Source organism: Myxocyprinus asiaticus, chromosome 41 (assembly GCF_019703515.2).
Source record: "Myxocyprinus asiaticus isolate MX2 ecotype Aquarium Trade chromosome 41, UBuf_Myxa_2, whole genome shotgun sequence".
NCBI lineage: Eukaryota > Metazoa > Chordata > Actinopteri > Cypriniformes > Catostomidae > Myxocyprinus > Myxocyprinus asiaticus.
The window spans coordinates 32,180,875-32,187,174 of NC_059384.1; the positions used below are offsets into that span (position 1 = coordinate 32,180,875).

Sequence of the window (6,300 nt, forward strand, 5' to 3'; positions counted from 1 at the left end):
ATAAGAAATTAAGCCATATAGCTCTGCCTTTGTTGATTCATCCAAATATTCTGCGTCTGTAGATGTGTTATATCGAGGAAGAAACAAACCAGAATTTGAGGAATCAACTCGTTATTTGGTTGGTAACGATTACAAGAAATGCAGGATAATACATGGTTAAATTCGTATTGAATAAGAATGATATTCTGATGATCACTGATGAGACGTGAGTACATCAAATGACATAAACGGTAAACTAAGAACATCTGTTGCGACTCACACCTTCTGTCACCACATTGGAAAATATAGCAGTGCAAGTTCATCTAGGATGCAGAAAATCCAAAAAGTTTGAACAAAATCATGATATTCAACATGTAGTCTTGTACATTTTGTGAGAGGTGGGCTTACTGTTTAACACTTTGAAAACCCCTGTTATAATGCAAGTACATGGGTGCCAGCACTTTGATGGTCCAAAAGTCACATTTAGGCAGCTGTGGCACGGAGGAGGGCGGGGCCGGGCCGGAATGACGCATGCCCGGACCCCAATCAGCCTGATGAGGTGAGCGAGGGATAAAAGGCGACCGGGGACGGCCGTTAGAGAGAGAGAGAACTATGGGCAGCTGTCCTGCATGTGTTTATGTTTAAGTTTATTATTAAATTATTATTTATGTTGTCAAGCCGGTTCTCGTCTCCTCCTTTCCCTATAACCCCTTTACAGCAGCATAAAAGTAATCCATGCGACATCGATCAATGAATGTCTTATGATGCAAATCGACAGGTTTATGTAGGAAACAAGTCGATAATTAGAAAGTTTTTTAACTTTAAATCGGCGCTTCCATCCAGGGCTCTGATGCTGTTTGAAATGGCCAAACACTCACATGACATTTGTTCTTCTGTTGTAAATAAGCGCAGCTTCCGAATTCTCGCATGAACTCGCCAACACACTTACATCACGCGACAGCTACGTCATGCGTCAGCTGCTAGCAGAAAGCGCTTTTTAAAAGTTAATAACATTTTAATTATCTATTTATTTTTTACACAAATGTATCAATTTGCTTCATAAGACATTCATTGATCGACTGGAGTCATGTGGATTACTTTTATGCTGCCTAAATATGACTTTTGGACCATCAAAGTGCTGGCACCTGTGTACTTGCATTATAAGGACCTGACAGAGCTTTATCTTCTTTTAAAAATCTTAATTTGTGATCTGCTGAAGAAAGACAGTCATACACATCTGGGATGGCATCAGGGTGAATAATGAGATCATTTTTGGTAAACTATTCCTTTAATGTAAATGAGTCCTCTTATTACTTTCTGCAATCAAATCAATTGCCAGGTTTTTTTTTTTTTTTTCTCTTCTAAATACGTTTTCAATGTTTATAGTGAACTTCTCACACATTCTTGCAAGGCAAACTTGTAAAATCAGCCCTTCATGACGCTTTGTGCAATGCTTGACATGTAGGGCTCACTTTCTGTGTGCAGAACAGCCGTTTAGTTCTAAAACCGAGTGATGTTCCCACTAAGAGGACATATGAAGGCATGATAGATCCGCTCCTGACATAAATGCTGTTTCAAATAGGCAGCAACATTATACTGCTTTCTAAAATATCTTGTTTTAGCCAAATTCAAAGGCAGCACTGCACGAACTGTTGGCAGATACGGCAATCCTAGAAGGGTGGAAGAGGAGTGAAGGAAGCTGGAGAATTGGTAATAAAAATGGACAGTCAAAATCAATACAAAAAATAAAAGAGGAATAGAGTGTGTCATAAATAAACCACAAAGACCTGATTTGGAGATATGTCTGTATACAATAATCTAACAGATCCTCTGCAATGGCCAAGAGTTGATTGATGGAATGCTTACCATCAGAGAGCAATTTTTTTTTTTTTTTTTTTCCATGATGCAGTTGAATAGACCTTTAATAAATATGCAGTCATTTCTGGGTGCCTGGAGCTGTTCTGTTGATGAGGCTAAAAGCGGAATTTAGTTTGTAGTTACAACAAAAGTCTGACCCAGCTAGCCAAATTACGTGACCATTATGTGACGGCAAAGTAATCTCATTATGAAACTTTCGTTGTGGCAACATAAGTGGTTACATCGTGACAACCGGAAAAGTGAAATTCCTGGATTCGTCGCCACAATGTAACTTTGTGACGGTGCCTGTTTTTCATGGCAATGTCATGGATCAATAGTTTTGTGTTGGTAACCAGTTTTTAATTAATATTCTATGGTCGGACATGCAGTACCGATCTAATTTCTGTCCGCATTTGCCCAAAACTATTTTAGAGGCTTTTTCAACAGCATATGGTACAGACTCAGAATTTGGTTCAGTTAATTTACTATGAATAAAAAAAAACATAGTGTTCACAACGGTATTACACAAACAGGTTTATAAACATTCAAATAAATCAACAAGGAAGCTTAAACATGGAATTGTGTAGTTGAAGCAACTCCATATCTTCATTTAGTCGGCCCTGTTAACAAAATGAAAAGGAACAGGTGAGTGTTTTTTATTTTAACTTTTAAATACACATTATTTAGCACTTCAGTGAAACAATTTATTATAATTGTTACATAGATTATAAATGTTACAGTGGCAAGTCGAATTACATGTGCTTTTTTAGAAAGTGGTGTGCATGTTGCCTAGTCTGTGTTCTTGTGTAATTGTTCATAGTTGTATACATCTTTTAAAGCAAGAAAATTGTTGCCGTTTTCTTCCTAATCATATTTATACATACACGAGAATGCCGCAAACGCACCTTGAGTAATGATCTTTTGTGCGCGTGTTATATGCCATATAATCAATCTATAGTTGTTTATTCTTTGTTTCTGCTTGTTTTAAACATTGGCTTTGAATTAGAAAACATTCTAGTTATATTTTGCATCTACCATACCTGAACACGTTTTTTTCAGTTGTGCAGGCGCATGTTTAAGTGTCTCTCCAATGAAACATTCTACGTCCTTCTCTCCAAGACCAGCTTTACATTTCATGACAGCATCTGGAATTAAACAGAATTCATAAAAGTTACAGTATGTAAGTACCGTTTAATTATTCATGTTTATTTAATCAATGCGCTAGTCATACTCATAAGTTCAATTGTAAATTGTTAATGATAGCGTATTCGTTAATAAAATGGTGTCACAATGATGACTTTGTGTCTCATAATAATGATTTAGTATCTCATAATACTGAGATACTTTAGTATATCATAACTTGTTATACTAAAAATAATCTGTTTCCTGAATGTGCTCTAAGACTATGTGAACCCGACACAGTGAATTTATGTGCAATAGGCACAGAGTATGTGACTTGAGGGGTTATTGACAGATGTCATTGGTGGAGGTTTGCCCTAGAAGGGTGAGTTCAGAACAGACTAAAGACACAACCACATGTCAAGTCATATTTATTTGTATAGCACTTTTCACAATACACAATTTCAAAACAGCTTTACAGAAAGTCATATGATTTCAAAAATGTCTTAAAGGAATAGTTCACCCAAAAATGAAAATTGTCATCATTTACTCACCCTTATGTCCTTTTAATCCTCTATGACTTTGTTTCTTTTGTAGAACATGAGAAGATATTTGGAAGAAATTTTGTTGTCTATGCAATGAAAGTAAATGCGGTCCAAAATAACATGCTGTATGGACAAAATTTCACTGTACGGACAAAAGACATTTTTCTAAATATAGTCTTTTTATTCCGCAGAAGAGGGAAAGACATATAGGTTTAAAAAAAAAAAACACGGGGGCAGGTAAATGACTTAAAGCTAGCTATTTATTATTTCCACTGTTCAGTTTATCTATACTGTTTAATTTGTCTATCACTGTCTATCTCTTTTTCATAAAACGAAAACGGACTCACGTTTGATAACTTTGCACACAGTTGTTCCAATCACAGGCAACTTCTCTCGCTTCCCCAGCAGACTGTAGTGGCTCCAGACAGTGTTGGTTGCTACTAGGGTTGCAAAGGGGCGGAACATTTCCAGTAAATTTCCGGAAACTTTCCAGAAGTTAAGCTGGGGAATTTTGGAAATAACTTTGGGCACTTGGCTATATGCTGCTGCATCTTTGTGGCATTCTTAACATAGGTCTTTGCACAGTATTTGCAAATGTACACAGCCTTTCCTTCCACATTGGCTGAGGTGAAATGTATCCACACATCAGATGGCGCACGCGGCATTGTTCTGTAGAATAAGATTAGAAAAAAGCTTGTAAAAATCACTAATGCAATGCCATGCACAGATATATAAATAGTTAGCTGAACAATTGAAATATTCTGGAATGGTAAAAATATTTTACAATTGATGCTGGACAAATAAATAGAAATAGGCTAGATGAATAGATGAACACTCCTCAATCAGCATGCTAAATCAAATTATAAACTACATTCTTGTATGATAACAGAAAACTGGCTAGCAGAAGGCAGAAAAAACAGCATCACAGTTGAGCTAGCCAGCACCATGATAGCTAGCCTCTTAAATTGTCAATGAAATGGTGGTAGCTAGCTTACATTTAGCATATCTGATTTACTGGCTAGCTAGCTACTGTATAAACACATTTTGATTTAGTATTTGCTAGTTAAACTTTAATACCATAGATTAAATATATTTACTCTAGTAATATCATCAAAACTTACTTGACTGGATGTAGTCATTGGGCTCAAATGCAGTAGTGTAGCTTCAATAGTCCTGCTGTAGTAAGTAGCCTGCAGTAAGTAGTCTGCTCTGTGCATGTGATTGATGAATGCGCAGGGTAGAAATTCAACTGAATTTGCATTAAATCTGGTTGTTTTAACCAAGATTATGCTGCAAGATGTTTTTTTTTTTTTTTTTCAACTACTTTTAAGTTCCCTGCTATAGGCTAACTTGCAATTTTGCAAATTTCCAGTTTATTCCCATGGAAAGATTCCAATTATGAAAATTCTCGGAATTTTGCAGCCCTAGTTACTACTGCCCGCATGACCCTCCTTACACACTCTCCTTGATTGGCCCCACCAATAAGGCTGAGTTGGTGAGTCTGAGAAAATACCACAAGTTATGGCATGCAGATAACCACAGTTAACAGTATCATTAAGCCATTTTAACATAATTTGGCTATAAAATATTTGCCAGCAATTTCATTATATGAAACATATTTGGTCAATGCAAATTTAATTTAATTTTATGCCTTGCAATGTTGCATTACTACTTTTATAAGCAAATTTACATTTTACCTTTACACATTTCACACTCAGTTACTTCTCACAGTTGGCTGGCTGAGGCCCTCACTTCGCAGCAACATGCATTTGATGTTCTTGACTGTTAAATGGCGCTATTACCATAGACTTTCACAAGTTATGCCCGTTTCACACTGGACACGTGAGCAGCGCATAGGCAGAGCGTATGCAGTGTAGAAACAGCACACACATTACCATTGTGCTTTTACACTAGCAGCATTTCTAGCATGCAGAGCTGCTGCGATTATATACCACAAATGTAACAGTGGGTAGTTCACTTCACCTTACTTTTTATTTTAAATGCAAATGGTCAATAAATGTAGGAGGAAAGTCTCTTCAAGGGGCTTATTTTACTATTGATCTAGTTGAAATACTTTAAAGTTTTCCAAATGTGAGGTAAAGTGTAGACCTCCGACTACCGTCAGCCGGTCACATGCTTTACGATCACAGCACACTCTGTTGCAAGTAGACCTGGCTGCAGCCTGCAGAACAGGGCGGGGCTGCATCTGGGGCAGGGCTACATGTGTCTCTCCGCCCCTTAAAGACTGTTATTGGCTTGGTCATATTCATAGGCATACATGATAGGAAATTGTTTTACACCAACTACAAACACGAGTACATGGACTATGTCTATCAATCAAATGTATGAACTGGAAAAGCTGTGCAGTTTCACAAAGCCTTCATTATAATGCACGGAAGAAAAAAACATTAGCCTGTTGTGTTGATGTAGTGACACTAGAGGTTCCTATAAGAAACGCTGCAGGTGCTGAAACGTGTCACGAGGTACGGAAGAGTGGTCATGGGCAAGCTGCTGCGTGCCTCGCAGTGAGCGCTCAACCACGTTGTGACCTTCCAGCGAGTTAGGTAAGGCATCTCCCTAGTCCCATTAACGGGGGAGGAGGCACTTACCCAAGGAGGCTACCGGCAGAGCCTTTCCTGATTTGCTGTTAAGCAATTTCCCACCGAGCACTTTCTAGAATAGCGCTGGGAAGTGCTCTTCCTTCTCCAGGAGGGAGGGCACTACGGAGACCACATCCTTCCAGAGGGAGGTTAACGTGGAGAATACCTCACATGGACTTACCAATGTAGAAGTTCACATA

The 6,300-nt window shown here is 38.0% G+C and overlaps 1 long non-coding RNA gene across 2 annotated transcripts; it reads right to left on the reverse strand.

Annotated features, from left to right (window-relative positions):
• Nucleotides 1-2,307: 2,307 nt before the first annotated feature.
• Nucleotides 2,308-4,094, reverse strand: LOC127431655 (uncharacterized). 2 transcript variants are annotated; one of them, XR_007895640.1, is made up of 3 exons: nt 3,848-4,094; nt 2,877-2,981; nt 2,308-2,456 (listed from the first exon to the last, which is right to left on the reverse strand). It is a non-coding gene; the product is annotated as an uncharacterized LOC127431655 (long non-coding RNA). The 2 variants fall into 2 exon arrangements; XR_007895639.1 differs by lacking the exon at nt 3,848-4,094 and adding an exon at nt 3,510-3,819.
• Between the last annotated feature and the right edge of the window lie 2,206 nt (nt 4,095-6,300).